The sequence below is a fragment of the Triturus cristatus genome, chromosome 1_1 (assembly GCF_964204655.1).
Source record: "Triturus cristatus chromosome 1_1, aTriCri1.1, whole genome shotgun sequence".
NCBI classification, from domain to species: domain Eukaryota; kingdom Metazoa; phylum Chordata; class Amphibia; order Caudata; family Salamandridae; genus Triturus; species Triturus cristatus.
In genome coordinates, this window is record NC_140579.1 from 348585182 (window position 1) to 348606308 (window position 21127).

A 21127-nucleotide genomic window follows, 5' to 3' on the forward strand; every position below is an offset into this window, starting at 1 on the left:
TTCAGGGTCAGTGCTGGGCTAAAAGATGCAGCACTGGGTTCTCTCCTGATAACAGGTGAGTAAATCGGAATTCGTAGTTCGGCTGATTTTAGAGGAATATTTGTAAGTTCCAAAACTCCACACTTAGATACTTTTCTGCTGAAAACCACACAATGGATTCCTATGGAAGGAAATACAAGTTAGTGGTAAGTACGCTTCGAATTACTTTTCAGGGTCAGTGCTGGGCTAAAAAATGCAGCACTTGGTTGTCTCCTGAGAACATGTGAGTAAATCGGAATTCGTAGTTCGGTGATTTTAGAGGAATATTTTAAAGTTCCAAAACTCCACACTTAGAAGAATTTCCAAGTGAAACCAGTCAATGTTAGCCTATGGAAGGAAATACAAGTTACTGGTAGGTACGCTTAGAATGACTTTTCAGGTTCAGTGCTGGGCTAAAAGATGCAGCACTGGGTTCTCTCCTGATAACAGGTGAGTAAATCGGAATTCGTAGTTCGGCTGATTTTAGAGGAATATTTGTAAGTTCCAAAACTCCACACTTAGAAACTTTTCTGCTGAAAACCACACAATGGATTCCTATGGAAGGAAATACAAGTTACTGGCAAGTACGCTTAGAATTACTTTTCAGGGTCAGTGCTGGGCTAAAAGATGCAGCACTGAGTTCTCTCCTGATAACATGTGAGTAAATCGGAATTCGTAGTTCGGTGATTTTAGAGGAATATTTTAAAGTTCCAAAACTCCACACTTAGAAGAATTTCCAAGTGAAACCAGTCAATGTTAGCCTATGGCAGGAAATACAAGTTACTGGTAAGTACGCTTAGAATTACTTTTCAGGGTCAGTGCTGGGCTAAAAGATGCAGCACTGGGTTCTCTCCTGATAACAGGAGAGTAAATCGGAATTCGTAATTCGGCTGATTTTAGAGGAATATATATAAGTTCCAAAACTCCACACTTAGAAACTTTTCTGCTGAAAACCACACAATGGATTGCTATGGAAGGAAATACAAGTTACTGGTAAATACGCTTAGAATTACTTTTCAGGGTCAGTGCTGGGCTAAAAGATGCAGCACTGAGTTCTCTCCTGATAACAGGTCAGTAAATCGGAATTCCTAGTTCGGCTTATTTTAGAGGAATATTTGTAAGTTCAAAAAATCCACACTTAGAAACTTTTCTGCTGAAAACCACAGAATGGATTCCTATGGAAGGAAATACAAGTTACTGGTAAGTACGCTTAGAATTAATTTTCAGGGTCAGTGCTGGGCTAAAAGATGCAGCACTGGGGTCTCTCCTGATAACAGGTGAGTAAATCGGAATTCGTAGTTTGGCTGATTTTAGAGGAATATTTGTAAGTTCCAAAACTCCACACTTAGATACTTGTCTGCTGAAAACCACACAATGGATTCCTATGGAAGGAAATACAAGTTACTGGTAAGTACGCTTCGAATTACTTTTCAGGGTCAGTGCTGGGCTAAAAGATGCAGCACTTGGTTGTTTCCTGATAACAGGTGAGTAAATCGGAATTCGTAGTTCTGCTGATTTTAGAGGAATATTTGTAAGTTCCAAAACTCCACACTTAGAAACTTTTCTGCTGATAACCACACAATGGATTCCTATGGAAGGAAATACAAGTTACTGGCAAGTACGCTTAGAAATACTTTTCAGGGTCAGTGCTGGGCTAAAAGATGCAGCACTGAGTTCTCTGCTGATAACATGTGAGTAAATCGGAAATTCGTAGTTCGGTGATTTTAGAGGAATATTTTAAAGTTCCAAAACTCCACACTTAGAAGAATTTCCAAGTGAAACCAGTCAATGTAAGCCTATGGCAGGAAATACAAGTTACTTGTAAGTACGCTTAGAATTACTTTTCAGGGTCAGTGCTGGGCTAAAAGATGCAGCACTGGGTTCTCTCCTGATAACAGGTGAGTAAATCGGAATTCGTAGTTCGGCTGATTTTAGAGGAATATTTGTAAGTTCCAAAACTCCACACTTAGATACTTTTCTGCTGAAAACCACACAATGGATTCCTATGGAAGGAAATACAAGTTAGTGGTAAGTACGCTTCGAATTACTTTTCAGGGTCAGTGCTGGGCTAAAAAATGCAGCACTTGGTTGTCTCCTGAGAACATGTGAGTAAATCGGAATTCGTAGTTCGGTGATTTTAGAGGAATATTTTAAAGTTCCAAAACTCCACACTTAGAAGAATTTCCAAGTGAAACCAGTCAATGTTAGCCTATGGAAGGAAATACAAGTTACTGGTAGGTATGCTTAGAATGACTTTTCAGGGTCAGTGCTGGGCTAAAAGATGCAGCACTGGGTTCTCTCCTGATAACAGGTGAGTAAATCGGAATTCGTAGTTCGGCTGATTTTAGAGGAATATTTGTAAGTTCCAAAACTCCACACTTAGAAACTTTTCTGCTGAAAACCACACAATGGATTCCTATGGAAGGAAATACAAGTTACTGGCAAGTACGCTTAGAATTACTTTTCAGGGTCAGTGCTGGGCTAAAAGATGCAGCACTGAGTTCTCTCCTGATAACATGTGAGTAAATCGGAATTCGTAGTTCGGTGATTTTAGAGGAATATTTTAAAGTTCCAAAACTCCACACTTAGAAGAATTTCCAAGTGAAACCAGTCAATGTTAGCCTATGGCAGGAAATACAAGTTACTGGTAAGTACGCTTAGAATTAGTTTTCAGGGTCAGTGCTGGGCTAAAAGATGCAGCACTGGGTTCTCTCCTGATAACAGGAGAGTAAATCGGAATTCGTAATTCGGCTGATTTTAGAGGAATATATATAAGTTCCAAAACTCCACACTTAGAAACTTTTCTGCTGAAAACCACACAATGGATTGCTATGGAAGGAAATACAAGTTACTGGTAAATACGCTTAGAATTACTTTTCAGGGTCAGTGCTGGGCTAAAAGATGCAGCACTGGGGTCTCTCCTGATAACAGGTGAGTAAATCGGAATTCGTAGTTTGGCTGATTTTAGAGCAATATTTGTAACTTCCAAAACTCCACACTTAGATACTTTTCTGCTGAAAACCACACAATGGATTCCTATGGAAGGAAATACAAGTTACTGGTAAGTACGCTTCGAATTACTTTTCAGGGTCAGTGCTGGGCTAAAAGATGCAGCACTTGGTTGTTTCCTGATAACAGGTGAGTAAATCGGAATTCGTAGTTCGGCTGATTTTAGAGGAATATTTGTAAGTTCCAAAACTCCACACTTAGAAACTTATCTGCTGATAACCACACAATGGATTCCTATGGAAGGAAATACAAGTTACTGGCAAGTACGCTTAGAATTACTTTTCAGGGTCAGTGCTGGGCTAAAGGATGCAGCACTGAGTTCTCTCCTGATAACATGTGAGTAAATCGGAAATTCTTATTTCGGTGATTTTAGAGGAATATTTTAAAGTTCCAAAACTCCACACTCAGAAGAATTTCCAAGGGAAACCAGTCAATGTTAGCCTATGGAAGGAAATACAAGTTACTGGTAAGTACGGTTAGAATTACATTTCAAGATCAGTACTGGCCTTAAAGATTCAGCACTGAGGTCTCTCCTGATAACAGGTGAGTAAATCGGAATTCGTAGTTCGGCTGATTTTAGAGGAATATTTTAAAGTTCCAAAACTCCACACTTAGAAGAATTTCCAAGTGAAACCAGTCAATGTTAGCCTATGGAAGGAAATTCAAGTTACTGGCAAGTACGGTTAGAATTACTTTTCAGGATCAGTACTGGCCTTAAAGATTCAGCACTGGGTTCTCCCCTGATAACAGGTGAGTAAATCGGAATTCGTAGTTCGGCTGATTTTAGAGGAATATTTGTAAGCTCCTAAACATCACACTTAAAAACTTTACTGCTGAAAACCACAGAATGGATTCCTATGGAAGGAAACACAAGCTACTGGTAAGTACGCTTAGAATTACTTTTCAGGTTCAGTGCTGGGCTAAAAGATGCAGCACTGGGTTCTCTCCTGATAACAGGTGAGTAAATTGGAATTCGTCGTTCCCGCTGATTTTAGAGGAATATTTGTAAGTTCCAAAACTCCACACTTAGATACTTTTCTGCTGAAAACCACACAATGGATTCCTATGGAAGGAAATACAAGTTACTTGTAAGTACGCTTAGAATTACTTTTCAGGGTCAGTGCTGGGCTAAAAGATGCAGCACTGGGTTCTCTCCTGATAACAGGTGAGTAAATCGGAATTCGTAGTTCGGCTGATTTTAGAGGAATTTTTGTAAGTTCCAAAACTCCACACTTAGATACTTTTCTGCTGAAAACCACACAATGGATTCCTATGGAAGGAAATACAAGTTAGTGGTAAGTACGCTTCAAATTACTTTTCAGGGTCAGTGCTGGGCTAAAAAATGCAGCACTTGGTTGTCTCCTGAGAACATGTGAGTAAATCGGAATTCGTAGTTCGGTGATTTTAGAGGAATATTTTAAAGTTCCAAAACTCCACACTTAGAAGAATTTCCAAGTGAAACCACTCAATGTTAGCCTATGGAAGGAAATTCAAGTTGCTGGTAAGAATGGTTAGAATTACTTTATAGAATCAGTACTGGCCTTAAAGATTCAGCAGTGGGTTCTCCCCTGATAACAGGTGAGTACATTGGAATTCGTAGTTCGTCTGATTTTAGAGGAATATTTGTAAATTCCAAAACTCCACACTTAGAAGAATTTCCAAGTGAAACCAGTCAATGTTAGCCTATGGAAGGAAATTCAAGTTACTGGTAAGTACGGTTAGAATTACTTTTCAGGATCAGTACTGGCCTTAAAGATTCAGCAGTGAGGTCTCTCCTGATAACAGGTGAGTAAATCGAAATTCGTAGTTCGGCTGATTTTAGAGGAATATTTGTAAGTTCCAAAACTCCACACTTTGATACTTTTCAGCTGAAAACCACAGAATGGATTCCTATGGAAGGAAATACAAGTTACTGGTAAGTACGCTTAGAATTACTTTTCAGGGTCAGTACTGGGCTAAAAGATGTAGCACTGGGATCTCTCCTGATAACAGGTGAGTAAATCGGCATTCGTAGTTTGGCTGATTTTAGAGGAATATTTGTAAGTTCCAAAACTCCACACTTTGATACTTTTCAGCTGAAAACCACACAATGGATTCCTATGGAAGGAAATACAAGTTACTGGTAAGTACGCTTAAAATTAATTTTCAGGGTCAGTGCTGGGCTAAAAGATGCAGCACTGAGTTCTCTCCTGATAACAGGTCAGTAAATCGGAATTCCTAGTTCGGCTTATTTTAGAGGAATATTTGTAAGTTCAAAAAATCCACACTTAGAAACTTTTCTGCTGAAAACCACACAATGGATTCCTATGGAAGGAAATACAAGTTACTGGTAAGTACGCTTCGAATTACTTTTCAGGGTCAGTGCTGGGCTAAAAGATGCAGCACTGGGTTCTCTCCTGATAACAGGTGGGTAAATCGGAATTCGTAGTTCGGCTGATTTTAGAGGAATATTAGTAAGTTCCAAAACTCCACACTTAGAAACTTTTCTGCAGAAAACCACTCCATGGATTCCTATGGAAGGAAATACAAGTTACTGGTAAGTACGCTTAGAATTACCTTTCAGGGTCAGTGCTGGGCTAAAAGATGCAGCACTGGGTTCTCTCCTGATAACAGGTGAGTAAAACGGAATTCGTAGTTCGGCTGATTTTAGAGGAATATTTGTATGTTCCAAAACTCCACACTTAGAAACTTTTCTGCTGAAAACCACAGAATGGATTCCTATGGAAGGAAATACAAGTTACTGGTAAGTATGCTTAGAATTACTTTTCAGGGTCAGTGCTGGGCTAAAAGATGCAGCACTGGGGTCTCTCCTGATAACAGGTGAGTAAATCGGAATTCGTAGTTTGGCTGATTTTAGAGGAATATTTGTAAGTTCCAAAACTCCACACTTAGATACTTGTCTGCTGAAAACCACACAATGGATTCCTATGGAAGGAAATACAAGTTACTGGTAAGTACGCTTCGAATTACTTTTCAGGGTCAGTGCTGGGCTAAAAGATGCAGCACTTGGTTGTTTCCTGATAACAGGTGAGTAAATCGGAATTCGTAGTTTTGCTGATTTTAGAGGAATATTTGTAAGTTCCAAAACTCCACACTTAGAAACTTTTCTGCTGATAACCACACAATGGATTCCTATGGAAGGAAATACAAGTTACTGGCAAGTACGCTTAGAAATACTTTTCAGGTCAGTGCTGGGCTAAAAGATGCAGCACTGAGTTCTCTGCTGATAACATGTGAGGAAATCGGAAATTCGTAGTTCGGTGATTTTAGAGGAATATTTTAAAGTTCCAAAACTCCACACTTAGAAGAATTTCCAAGTGAAACCAGTCAATTTAAGCCTATGGCAGGAAATACAAGTTACTTGTAAGTACGCTTAGAATTACTTTTCAGGGTCAGTGCTGGGCTAAAAGATGCAGCACTGGGTTCTCTCCTGATAACAGGTGAGTAAATCGGAATTCGTAGTTCGGCTGATTTTAGAGGAATATTTGTAAGTTCCAAAACTCCACACTTAGATACTTTTCTGCTGAAAACCACACAATGGATTCCTATGGAAGGAAATACAAGTTAGTGGTAAGTACGCTTCGAATTACTTTTCAGGGTCAGTGCTGGGCTAAAAAATGCAGCACTTGGTTGTCTCCTGAGAACATGTGAGTAAATCGGAATTCGTAGTTCGGTGATTTTAGAGGAATATTTTAAAGTTCCAAAACTCCACACTTAGAAGAATTTCCAAGTGAAACCAGTCAATGTTAGCCTATGGAAGGAAATACAAGTTACTGGTAAGTACGCTTAGAATGACTTTTCAGGGTCAGTGCTGGGCTAAAAGATGCAGCACTGGGTTCTCTCCTGATAACAGGTGAGTAAATCAGAATTCGTAGTTCGGCTGATTTTAGAGGAATATTTGTAAGTTCCAAAACTCCACACTTAGAAACTTTTCTGCTGAAAACCACACAATGGATTCCTATGGAAGGAAATACAAGTTACTGGCAAGTACGCTTAGAATTACTTTTCAGGGTCAGTGCTGGGCTAAAAGATGCAGCACTGGGTTCTCTCCTGATAACAGGTGAGTAAATTGGAATTCGTCGTTCCCGCTGATTTTAGAGGAATATTTGTAAGTTCCAAAACTCCACACTTAGATACTTTTCTGCTGAAAACCACACAATGGATTCCTATGGAAGGAAATACAAGTTACTTGTAAGTACGCTTAGAATTACTTTTCAGGGTCAGTGCTGGGCTAAAAGATGCAGCACTGGGTTCTCTCCTGATAACAGGTGAGTAAATCGGAATTCGTAGTTCGGCTGATTTTAGAGGAATTTTTGTAAGTTCCAAAACTCCACACTTAGATACTTTTCTGCTGAAAACCACACAATGGATTCCTATGGAAGGAAATACAAGTTAGTGGTAAGTACGCTTCGAATTACTTTTCAGGGTCAGTGCTGGGCTAAAAAATGCAGCACTTGGTTGTCTCCTGAGAACATGTGAGTAAATCGGAATTCGTAGTTCGGTGATTTTAGAGGAATATTTTAAAGTTCCAAAACTCCACACTTAGAAGAATTTCCAAGTGAAACCACTCAATGTTAGCCTATGGAAGGAAATTCAAGTTGCTGGTAAGAATGGTTAGAATTACTTTATAGAATCAGTACTGGCCTTAAAGATTCAGCAGTGGGTTCTCCCCTGATAACAGGTGAGTACATTGGAATTCGTAGTTCGTCTGATTTTAGAGGAATATTTGTAAATTCCAAAACTCCACACTTAGAAGAATTTCCAAGTGAAACCAGTCAATGTTAGCCTATGGAAGGAAATTCAAGTTACTGGTAAGTACGGTTAGAATTACTTTTCAGGATCAGTACTGGCCTTAAAGATTCAGCAGTGAGGTCTCTCCTGATAACAGGTGAGTAAATCGAAATTCGTAGTTCGGCTGATTTTAGAGGAATATTTGTAAGTTCCAAAACTCCACACTTTGATACTTTTCAGCTGAAAACCACAGAATGGATTCCTATGGAAGGAAATACAAGTTACTGGTAAGTACGCTTAGAATTACTTTTCAGGGTCAGTACTGGGCTAAAAGATGTAGCGCTGGGATCTCTCCTGATAACAGGTGAGTAAATCGGAATTCGTAGTTTGGCTGATTTTAGAGGAATATTTGTAAGTTCCAAAACTCCACACTTTGATACTTTTCAGCTGAAAACCACACAATGGATTCCTATGGAAGGAAATACAAGTTACTGGTAAGTACGCTTAAAATTAATTTTCAGGGTCAGTGCTGGGCTAAAAGATGCAGCACTGAGTTCTCTCCTGATAACAGGTCAGTAAATCGGAATTCCTAGTTCGGCTTATTTTAGAGGAATATTTGTAAGTTCAAAAAATCCACACTTAGAAACTTTTCTGCTGAAAACCACACAATGGATTCCTATGGAAGGAAATACAAGTTACTGGTAAGTACGCTTCGAATTACTTTTCAGGGTCAGTGCTGGGCTAAAAGATGCAGCACTGGGTTCTCTCCTGATAACAGGTGGGTAAATCGGAATTCGTAGTTCGGCTGATTTTAGAGGAATATTAGTAAGTTCCAAAACTCCACACTTAGAAACTTTTCTGCAGAAAACCACTCCATGGATTCCTATGGAAGGAAATACAAGTTACTGGTAAGTACGCTTAGAATTACCTTTCAGGGTCAGTGCTGGGCTAAAAGATGCAGCACTGGGTTCTCTCCTGATAACAGGTGAGTAAAACGGAATTCGTAGTTCGGCTGATTTTAGAGGAATATTTGTATGTTCCAAAACTCCACACTTAGAAACTTTTCTGCTGAAAACCACAGAATGGATTCCAATGGAAGGAAATACAAGTTACTGGTAAGTACGCTTAGAATTAATTTTCAGGGTCAGTGCTGGGCTAAAAGATGCAGCACTGGGGTCTCTCCTGATAACAGGTGAGTAAATCGGAATTCGTAGTTTGGCTGATTTTAGAGGAATATTTGTAAGTTCCAAAACTCCACACTTAGATACTTGTCTGCTGAAAACCACACAATGGATTCCTATGGAAGGAAATACAAGTTACTGGTAAGTACGCTTCGAATTACTTTTCAGGGTCAGTGCTGGGCTAAAAGATGCAGCACTTGGTTGTTTCCTGATAACAGGTGAGTAAATCGGAATTCGTAGTTTTGCTGATTTTAGAGGAATATTTGTAAGTTCCAAAACTCCACACTTAGAAACTTTTCTGCTGATAACCACACAATGGATTCCTATGGAAGGAAATACAAGTTACTGGCAAGTACGCTTAGAAATACTTTTCAGGTCAGTGCTGGGCTAAAAGATGCAGCACTGAGTTCTCTGCTGATAACATGTGAGTAAATCGGAAATTCGTAGTTCGGTGATTTTAGAGGAATATTTTAAAGTTCCAAAACTCCACACTTAGAAGAATTTCCAAGTGAAACCAGTCAATGTAAGCCTATGGCAGGAAATACAAGTTACTTGTAAGTACGCTTAGAATTACTTTTCAGGGTCAGTGCTGGGCTAAAAGATGCAGCACTGGGTTCTCTCCTGATAACAGGTGAGTAAATCGGAATTCGTAGTTCGGCTGATTTTAGAGGAATATTTGTAAGTTCCAAAACTCCACACTTAGATACTTTTCTGCTGAAAACCACACAATGGATTCCTATGGAAGGAAATACAAGTTAGTGGTAAGTACGCTTCGAATTACTTTTCAGGGTCAGTGCTGGGCTAAAAAATGCAGCACTTGGTTGTCTCCTGAGAACATGTGAGTAAATAGGAATTCGTAGTTCGGTGATTTTAGAGGAATATTTTAAAGTTCCAAAACTCCACACTTAGAAGAATTTCCAAGTGAAACCAGTCAATGTTAGCCTATGGAAGGAAATACAAGTTACTGGTAAGTACGCTTAGAATGACTTTTCAGGGTCAGTGCTGGGCTAAAAGATGCAGCACTGGGTTCTCTCCTGATAACAGGTGAGTAAATCGGAATTCGTAGTTCGGCTGATTTTAGAGGAATATTTGTAAGTTCCAAAACTCCACACTTAGAAACTTTTCTGCTGAAAACCACACAATGGATTCCTATGGAAGGAAATACAAGTTACTGGCAAGTACGCTTAGAATTACTTTTCAGGGTCAGTGCTGGGCTAAAAGATGCAGCACTGAGTTCTCTCCTGATAACATGTGAGTAAATCGGAATTCGTAGTTCGGTGATTTTAGAGGAATATTTTAAAGTTCCAAAACTCCACACTTAGAAGAATTTCCAAGTGAAACCAGTCAATGTTAGCCTATGGCAGGAAATACAAGTTACTGGTAAGTACAATTAGAATTACTTTTCAGGGTCAGTGCTGGGCTAAAAGATGCAGCACTGGGTTCTCTCCTGATAACAGGTGAGTAAATCGGAATTCGTAATTCGGCTGATTTTAGAGGAATATATATAAGTTCCAAAACTCCACACTTAGAAACTTTTCTGCTGAAAACCACACAATGGATTGCTATGGAAGGAAATACAAGTTACTGGTAAATACGCTTAGAATTACTTTTCAGGGTCAGTGCTGGGCTAAAAGATGCAGCACTGGGGTCTCTCCTGATAACAGGTGAGTAAATCGGAATTCGTAGTTTGGCTGATTTTAGAGCAATATTTGTAACTTCCAAAACTCCACACTTAGATACTTTTCTGCTGAAAACCACACAATGGATTCCTATGGAAGGAAATACAAGTTACTGGTAAGTACGCTTCGAATTACTTTTCAGGGTCAGTGCTGGGCTAAAAGATGCAGCACTTGGTTGTTTCCTGATAACAGGTGAGTAAATCGGAATTCGTAGTTCGGCTGATTTTAGAGGAATATTTGTAAGTTCCAAAACTCCACACTTAGAAACTTATCTGCTGATAACCACACAATGGATTCCTATGGAAGGAAATACAAGTTACTGGCAAGTACGCTTAGAATTACTTTTCAGGGTCAGTGCTGGGCTAAAGGATGCAGCACTGAGTTCTCTCCTGATAACATGTGAGTAAATCGGAAATTCTTATTTCGGTGATTTTAGAGGAATATTTTAAAGTTCCAAAACTCCACACTCAGAAGAATTTCCAAGGGAAACCAGTCAATGTTAGCCTATGGAAGGAAATACAAGTTTCTGGTAAGTACGGTTAGAATTACATTTCAAGATCAGTACTGGCCTTAAAGATTCAGCACTGAGGTCTCTCCTGATAACAGGTGAGTAAATCGGAATTCGTAGTTCGGCTGATTTTAGAGGAATATTTTAAAGTTCCAAAACTCCACACTTAGAAGAATTTCCAAGTGAAACCAGTCAATGTTAGCCTATGGAAGGAAATTCAAGTTACTGGCAAGTACGGTTAGAATTACTTTTCAGGATCAGTACTGGCCTTAAAGATTCAGCACTGGGTTCTCCCCTGATAACAGGTGAGTAAATCGGAATTCGTAGTTCGGCTGATTTTAGAGGAATATTTGTAAGCTCCTAAACATCACACTTAAAAACTTTACTGCTGAAAACCACAGAATGGATTCCTATGGAAGGAAACACAAGCTACTGGTAAGTACGCTTAGAATTACTTTTCAGGGTCAGTGTTGGGCTAAAAGATGCAGCACTGGGTTCTCTCCTGATAACAGGTGAGTAAATTGGAATTCGTCGTTCCCGCTGATTTTAGAGGAATATTTGTAAGTTCCAAAACTCCACACTTAGATACTTTTCTGCTGAAAACCACACAATGGATTCCTATGGAAGGAAATACAAGTTACTTGTAAGTACGCTTAGAATTACTTTTCAGGGTCAGTGCTGGGCTAAAAGATGCAGCACTGGGTTCTCTCCTGATAACAGGTGAGTAAATCGGAATTCGTAGTTCGGCTGATTTTAGAGGAATTTTTGTAAGTTCCAAAACTCCACACTTAGATACTTTTCTGCTGAAAACCACACAATGGATTCCTATGGAAGGAAATACAAGTTAGTGGTAAGTACGCTTCGAATTACTTTTCAGGGTCAGTGCTGGGCTAAAAAATGCAGCACTTGGTTGTCTCCTGAGAACATGTGAGTAAATCGGAATTCGTAGTTCGGTGATTTTAGTGGAATATTTTAAAGTTCCAAAACTCCACACTTAGAAGAATTTCCAAGTGAAACCACTCAATGTTAGCCTATGGAAGGAAATTCAAGTTGCTGGTAAGAATGGTTAGAATTACTTTATAGAATCAGTACTGGCCTTAAAGATTCAGCAGTGGGTTCTCCCCTGATAACAGGTGAGTACATTGGAATTCGTAGTTCGTCTGATTTTAGAGGAATATTTGTAAATTCCAAAACTCCACACTTAGAAGAATTTCCAAGTGAAACCAGTCAATGTTAGCCTATGGAAGGAAATTCAAGTTACTGGTAAGTACGGTTAGAATTACTTTTCAGGATCAGTACTGGCCTTAAAGATTCAGCACTGAGGTCTCTACTGATAACAGGTGAGTAAATTGAAATTCGTAGTTCGGCTGATTTTAGAGGAATATTTGTAAGTTCCAAAACTCCACACTTTGATACTTTTCAGCTGAAAACCACAGAATGGATTCCTATGGAAGGAAATACAAGTTACTGGTAAGTACGCTTAGAATTACTTTTCAGGGTCAGTACTGGGCTAAAAGATGTAGCACTGGGATCTCTCCTGATAACAGGTGAGTAAATCGGAATTCGTAGTTTGGCTGATTTTAGAGGAATATTTGTAAGTTCCAAAACTCCACACTTTGATACTTTTCAGCTGAAAACCACACAATGGATTCCTATGGAAGGAAATACAAGTTACTGGTAAGTACGCTTAAAATTAATTTTCAGGGTCAGTGCTGGGCTAAAAGATGCAGCACTGAGTTCTCTCCTGATAACAGGTGAGTAAATCGGAATTCCTAGTTCGGCTTATTTTAGAGGAATATTTGTAAGTTCAAAAAATCCACACTTAGAAACTTTTCTGCTGAAAACCACACAATGGATTCCTATGGAAGGAAATACAAGTTACTGGTAAGTACGCTTCGAATTACTTTTCAGGGTCAGTGCTGGGCTAAAAGATGCAGCACTGGGTTCTCTCCTGATAACAGGTGGGTAAATCGGAATTCGTAGTTCGGCTGATTTTAGAGGAATATTAGTAAGTTCCAAAACTCCACACTTAGAAACTTTTCTGCAGAAAACCACTCCATGGATTCCTATGGAAGGAAATACAAGTTACTGGTAAGTACGCTTAGAATTACCTTTCAGGGTCAGTGCTGGGCTAAAAGATGCAGCACTGGGTTCTCTCCTGATAACAGGTGAGTAAAACGGAATTCGTAGTTCGGCTGATTTTAGAGGAATATTTGTATGTTCCAAAACTCCACACTTAGAAACTTTTCTGCTGAAAACCACAGAATGGATTCCTATGGAAGGAAATACAAGTTACTGGTAAGTACGCTTAGAATTAATTTTCAGGGTCAGTGCTGGGCTAAAAGATGCAGCACTGGGGTCCCTCCTGATAACAGGTGAGTAAATCGGAATTCGTAGTTTGGCTGATTTTAGAGGAATATTTGTAAGTTCCAAAACTCCACACTTAGATACTTGTCTGCTGAAAACCACACAATGGATTCCTATGGAAGGAAATACAAGTTACTGGTAAGTACGCTTAGAATTACGTTTCAGGGTCAGTACTGGGCTAAAAGATGTAGCACTGAGTTCTCTCCTGATAACAGGTGAGTAAATCGGAATTCCTAGTTCGGCTTATTTTAGAGGAATATTTGTAAGTTCAAAAAATCCACACTTAGAAACTTTTCTGCTGAAAACCACACAATGGATTCCTATGGAAGGAAATACAAGTTACTGGTAAGTACGCTTCGAATAACTTTTCAGGGTCAGTGCTGGGCTAAAAGATGCAGCACTTGGTTGTTTCCTGATAACAGATGAGTAAATCGGAATTCGTAGTTCGGCTGATTTTAGAGGAATATTTGTAAGTTCCAAAACTCCACACTTAGATACTTTTCTACTGAAAACCACACAGTGGATTCCTATGGAAGGAAATACAAGTTACTGGTAAGTATGCTTAGAATTACTTTACAGGGTCAGTGCTGGGCTAAAAGATGCAGCACTGGGTTGTCTCCTGATAACAGGTGTGTAAATTGGAATTCGTATTTCGGCTGATTTTAGAGGAATATTTGTAAGTTTCAAAACTCCACACGTAGAAGAATTTCCAAGTGAAACCAGTCAATGTTAGCCTATGGAAGGAAATTCAAGTTACTGTTAAGAACGGTTAGAATTACTTTATAGGATCAGTACTGGCCTTAAAGATTCAGCAGTGGGTTCTCCCCTGATAACAGGTGAGTACATTGTAATTCGTAGTTCGTCTGATTTTAGAGGAATATTTGTAAATTCCAAAACTCCACACTTAGAAGAATTTCCAAGTGAAACCAGTCAATGTTAGCCTATGGAAGGAAATTCAAGTTACTGGTAAGTACGGTTAGAATTACTTTTCAGGATCAGTACTGGCCTTAAAGATGCAGCACTGGGGTCTCTCCTGATAACAGGTGAGTAAATCGGAATTCGTAGTTTGGCTGATTTTAGAGCAATATTTGTAACTTCCAAAACTCCACACTTAGATACTTTTCTGCTGAAAACCACACAATGGATTCCTATGGAAGGAAATACAAGTTACTGGTAAGTACGCTTCGAATTACTTTTCAGGGTCAGTGCTGGGCTAAAAGATGCAGCACTTGGTTGTTTCCTGATAACAGGTGAGTAAATCGGAATTCGTAGTTCGGCTGATTTTAGAGGAATATTTGTAAGTTCCAAAACTCCACACTTAGAAACTTATCTGCTGATAACCACACAATGGATTCCTATGGAAGGAAATACAAGTTACTGGCAAGTACGCTTAGAATTACTTTTCAGGGTCAGTGCTGGGCTAAAGGATGCAGCACTGAGTTCTCTCCTGATAACATGTGAGTAAATCGGAAATTCTTATTTCGGTGATTTTAGAGGAATATTTTAAAGTTCCAAAACTCCACACTCAGAAGAATTTCCAAGGGAAACCAGTCAATGTTAGCCTATGGAAGGAAATACAAGTTTCTGGTAAGTACGGTTAGAATTACATTTCAAGATCAGTACTGGCCTTAAAGATTCAGCACTGAGGTCTCTCCTGATAACAGGTGAGTAAATCGGAATTCGTAGTTCGGCTGATTTTAGAGGAATATTTTAAAGTTCCAAAACTCCACACTTAGAAGAATTTCCAAGTGAAACCAGTCAATGTTAGCCTATGGAAGGAAATTCAAGTTACTGGCAAGTACGGTTAGAATTACTTTTCAGGATCAGTACTGGCCTTAAAGATTCAGCACTGGGTTCTCCCCTGATAACAGGTGAGTAAATCGGAATTCGTAGTTCGGCTGATTTTAGAGGAATATTTGTAAGCTCCTAAACATCACACTTAAAAACTTTACTGCTGAAAACCACAGAATGGATTCCTATGGAAGGAAACACAAGCTACTGGTAAGTACGCTTAGAATTACTTTTCAGGGTCAGTGTTGGGCTAAAAGATGCAGCACTGGGTTCTCTCCTGATAACAGGTGAGTAAATTGGAATTCGTCGTTCCCGCTGATTTTAGAGGAATATTTGTAAGTTCCAAAACTCCACACTTAGATACTTTTCTGCTGAAAACCACACAATGGATTCCTATGGAAGGAAATACAAGTTACTTGTAAGTACGCTTAGAATTACTTTTCAGGGTCAGTGCTGGGCTAAAAGATGCAGCACTGGGTTCTCTCCTGATAACAGGTGAGTAAATCGGAATTCGTAGTTCGGCTGATTTTAGAGGAATTTTTGTAAGTTCCAAAACTCCACACTTAGATACGTTTCTGCTGAAAACCACACAATGGATTCCTATGGAAGGAAATACAAGTTAGTGGTAAGTACGCTTCGAATTACTTTTCAGGGTCAGTGCTGGGCTAAAAAATGCAGCACTTGGTTGTCTCCTGAGAACATGTGAGTAAATCGGAATTCGTAGTTCGGTGATTTTAGTGGAATATTTTAAAGTTCCAAAACTCCACACTTAGAAGAATTTCCAAGTGAAACCACTCAATGTTAGCCTATGGAAGGAAATTCAAGTTGCTGGTAAGAATGGTTAGAATTACTTTATAGAATCAGTACTGGCCTTAAAGATTCAGCAGTGGGTTCTCCCCTGATAACAGGTGAGTACATTGGAATTCGTAGTTCGTCTGATTTTAGAGGAATATTTGTAAATTCCAAAACTCCACACTTAGAAGAATTTCCAAGTGAAACCAGTCAATGTTAGCCTATGGAAGGAAATTCAAGTTACTGGTAAGTACGGTTAGAATTACTTTTCAGGATCAGTACTGGCCTTAAAGATTCAGCACTGAGGTCTCTACTGATAACAGGTGAGTAAATCGAAATTCGTAGTTCGGCTGATTTTAGAGGAATATTTGTAAGTTCCAAAACTCCACACTTTGATACTTTTCAGCTGAAAACCACAGAATGGATTCCTATGGAAGGAAATACAAGTTACTGGTAAGTACGCTTAGAATTACTTTTCAGGGTCAGTACTGGGCTAAAAGATGTAGCACTGGGATCTCTCCTGATAACAGGTGAGTAAATCGGAATTCGTAGTTTGGCTGATTTTAGAGGAATATTTGTAAGTTCCAAAACTCCACACTTTGATACTTTTCAGCTGAAAACCACACAATGGATTCCTATGGAAGGAAATACAAGTTACTGGTAAGTACGCTTAAAATTAATTTTCAGGGTCAGTGCTGGGCTAAAAGATGCAGCACTGAGTTCTCTCCTGATAACAGGTGAGTAAATCGGAATTCCTAGTTCGGCTTATTTTAGAGGAATATTTGTAAGTTCAAAAAATCCACACTTAGAAACTTTTCTGCTGAAAACCACACAATGGATTCCTATGGAAGGAAATACAAGTTACTGGTAAGTACGCTTCGAATTACTTTTCAGGGTCAGTGCTGGGCTAAAAGATGCAGCACTGGGTTCTCTCCTGATAACAGGTGGGTAAATCGGAATTCGTAGTTCGGCTGATTTTAGAGGAATATTAGTAAGTTCCAAAACTCCACACTTAGAAACTTTTCTGCAGAAAACCACTCCATGGATTCCTATGGAAGGAAATACAAGTTACTGGTAAGTACGCTTAGAATTACCTTTCAGGGTCAGTGCTGGGCTAAAAGATGCAGCACTGGGTTCTCTCCTGATAACAGGTGAGTAAAACGGAATTCGTAGTTCGGCTGATTTTAGAGGAATATTTGTATGTTCCAAAACTCCACACTTAGAAACTTTTCTGCTGAAAACCACAGAATGGATTCCTATGGAAGGAAATACAAGTTACTGGTAAGTACGCTTAGAATTAATTTTCAGGGTCAGTGCTGGGCTAAAAGATGCAGCACTGGGGTCCCTCCTGATAACAGGTGAGTAAATCGGAATTCGTAGTTTGGCTGATTTTAGAGGAATATTTGTAAGTTCCAAAACTCCACACTTAGATACTTGTCTGCTGAAAACCACACAATGGATTCCTATGGAAGGAAATACAAGTTACTGGTAAGTACGCTTAGAATTACGTTTCAGGGTCAGTACTGGGCTAAAAGATGTAGCACTGAGTTCTCTCCTGATAACAGGTGAGTAAATCGGAATTCCTAGTTCGGCTTATTTTAGAGGAATATTTGTAAGTTCAAAAAATCCACACTTAGAAACTTTTCTGCTGAAAACCACACAATGGATTCCTATGGAAGGAAATACAAGTTACTGGTAAGTACGCTTCGAATAACTTTTCAGGGTCAGTGCTGGGCTAAAAGATGCAGCACTTGGTTGTTTCCTGATAACAGATGAGTAAATCGGAATTCGTAGTTCGGCTGATTTTAGAGGAATATTTGTAAGTTCCAAAACTCCACACTTAGATACTTTTCTACTGAAAACCACACAGTGGATTCCTATGGAAGGAAATACAAGTTACTGGTAAGTATGCTTAGAATTACTTTACAGGGTCAGTGCTGGGCTAAAAGATGCAGCACTGGGTTGTCTCCTGATAACAGGTGTGTAAATTGGAATTCGTATTTCGGCTGATTTTAGAGGAATATTTGTAAGTTTCAAAACTCCACACGTAGAAGAATTTCCAAGTGAAACCAGTCAATGTTAGCCTATGGAAGGAAATTCAAGTTACTGTTAAGAACGGTTAGAATTACTTTATAGGATCAGTACTGGCCTTAAAGATTCAGCAGTGGGTTCTCCCCTGATAACAGGTGAGTACATTGTAATTCGTAGTTCGTCTGATTTTAGAGGAATATTTGTAAATTCCAAAACTCCACACTTAGAAGAATTTCCAAGTGAAACCAGTCAATGTTAGCCTATGGAAGGAAATTCAAGTTACTGGTAAGTACGGTTAGAATTACTTTTCAGGATCAGTACTGGCCTTAAAGATTCAGCACTGAGGTCTCTCCTGATAACAGGTGAGTAAATCGAAATTCGTAGTTCGGCTGATTTTAGAGGAATATTTGTAAGTTCCAAAACTCCACACTTTGATACTTTTCTGCTGAAAACCACAGAATGGATTCCTATGGAAGGAAATACAAGTTACTGGTAAGTACGCTTAGAATTACTTTTCAGGGTCAGTGCTGGGCTAAAAGATGCAGCACTGGGGTCTCTCCTGATAACAGGTGTGTAAATCGGAATTCGTAGTTTGGCTGATTTTAGAGGAATATTTGTAAGTTCCAAAACTCCACACTTAGATCCTTTTCTGCTGAAAACCACACAATGGATTCCTATGGAAGGAAATACAAGTTACTGGTAAGTACGCTTAGAATTACCTTTCAGGGTCTGTGCTGGGCTAAAAGATGCAGCACTGGGTTCTCTCCTGATAACAGGTGAGTAAAACGGAATTCGTAGTTCGGCTGATTTTAGAGGAATATTTGTAATTTCCAAAACTCCACACTTTGAAACTTTTCTGCTGAAAACCACAGAATGGATTCCTATGGAAGGAAATACAAGTTACTGGTAAGTACGCTTAGAATTACTTTTCAGGGTCAGTGCTGGGCTAAAAGATGCAGCACTGGGGTCTCTCCTGATAACAGGTGATTACATTTGGAATTCGTAGTTTGGCTGATTTTAGAGGAATATTTGTAAGTTCCAAAACTCCACACTTAGATACTTTTCTGCTGAAAACCACACAATGGATTCCTATGGAAGGAAATACAAGTTACTGGTAAGTATGCTTCGAATTACTTTTCAGGGTCAGTGCTGGGCTAAAAGATGCAGCACTGGGTTCTCTCCTGATAACAGGTGAGTAAATCGGAATTCGTAGTTCGGCTGATTTTAGAGGAATATTTGTAAGTTCCAAAACTCCACACTTAGAAACTTTTCTGCTGAAAACCACACAATGGATTCCTATGGAAGGAAATACAAGTTACTGGCAAGTACGCTTAGAATTACTTTTCAGGGTCAGTGCTGGGCTAAAAGATGCAGCACTGAGTTCTCTCCTGATAACATGTGAGTAAATCGGAATTCGTAGTTCGGTGATTTTAGAGGAATATTTTAAAGTTCCAAAACTCCACACTTAGAAGAATTTCCAAGTGAAACCAGTCAATGTTAGCCTATGGCAGGAAATACAAGTTACTGGTAAGTACGCTTAGAATTACTTTTCAGGGTCAGTGCTGGGCTAAAAGATGCAGCACTGGGTTCTCTCCTGATAACAGGAGAGTAAATCGGAATTCGTAATTCGGCTGATTTTAGAGGAATATATATAAGTTCCAAAACTCCACACTTAGAAACTTTTCTGCTGAAAACCACACAATGGATTGCTATGGAAGGAAATACAAGTTACTGGTAAATACGCTTAGAATTACTTTTCAGGGTCAGTGCTGGGCTAAAAGATGCAGCACTGGGGTCTCTCCTGATAACAGGTGAGTAAATCGGAATTCGTAGTTTGGCTGATTTTAGAGCAATATTTGTAACTTCCAAAACTCCACACTTAGATACTTTTCTGATGAAAACCACACAATGGATTCCTATGGAAGGAAATACAAGTTACTGGTAAGTACGCTTCGAATTACTTTTCAGGGTCAGTGCTGGGCTAAAAGATGCAGCACTTGGTTGTTTCCTGATAACAGGTGAGTAAATCGGAATTCGTAGTTCGGCTGATTTTAGAGGAATATTTGTAAGTTCCAAAACTCCACACTTAGAAACTTATCTGCTGATAACCACACAATGGATTCCTATGGAAGGAAATACAAGTTACTGGCAAGTACGCTTAGAATTACTTTTCAGGGTCAGTGCTGGGCTAAAGGATGCAGCACTGAGTTCTCTCCTGATAACATGTGAGTAAATCGGAAATTCTTATTTCGGTGATTTTAGAGGAATATTTTAAAGTTCCAAAACTCCACACTCAGAAGAATTTCCAAGGGAAACCAGTCAATGTTAGCCTATGGAAGGAAATACAAGTTACTGGTAAGTACGGTTAGAATTACATTTCAAGATCAGTACTGGCCTTAAAGATTCAGCACTGAGGTCTCTCCTGATAACAGGTGAGTAAATCGGAATTCGTAGTTCGGCTGGTTTTAGAGGAATATTTTAAAGTTCCAAAACTCCACACTTAGAAGAATTTCCAAGTGAAACCAGTCAATGTTAGCCTATGGAAGGAAATTCAAGTTACTGGCAAGTACGGTTAGAATTACTTTTCAGGATCAGTACTGGCCTTAAAGATTCAGCACTGGGTTCTCCCCTGATAACAGGTGAGTAAATCGGAATTCGTAGTTCGGCTGATTTTAGAGGAATATTTGTAAGCTCCTAAACATCACACTTAAAAACTTTACTGCTGAAAACCACAGAATGGATTCCTATGGAAGGAAACACAAGCTACTGGTAAGTACGCTTAGAATTACTTTTCAGGGTCAGTGCTGGGCTAAAAGATGCAGCACTGGGTTCTCTCCTGATAACAGGTGAGTAAATTGGAATTCGTCGTTCCCGCTGATTTTAGAGGAATATTTGTAAGTTCCAAAACTCCACACTTAGATACTTGTCTGCTGAAAACCACACAATGGATTCCTATGGAAGGAAATACAAGTTACTGGTAAGTACGCTTAGAATTACGTTTCAGGGTCAGTACTGGGCTA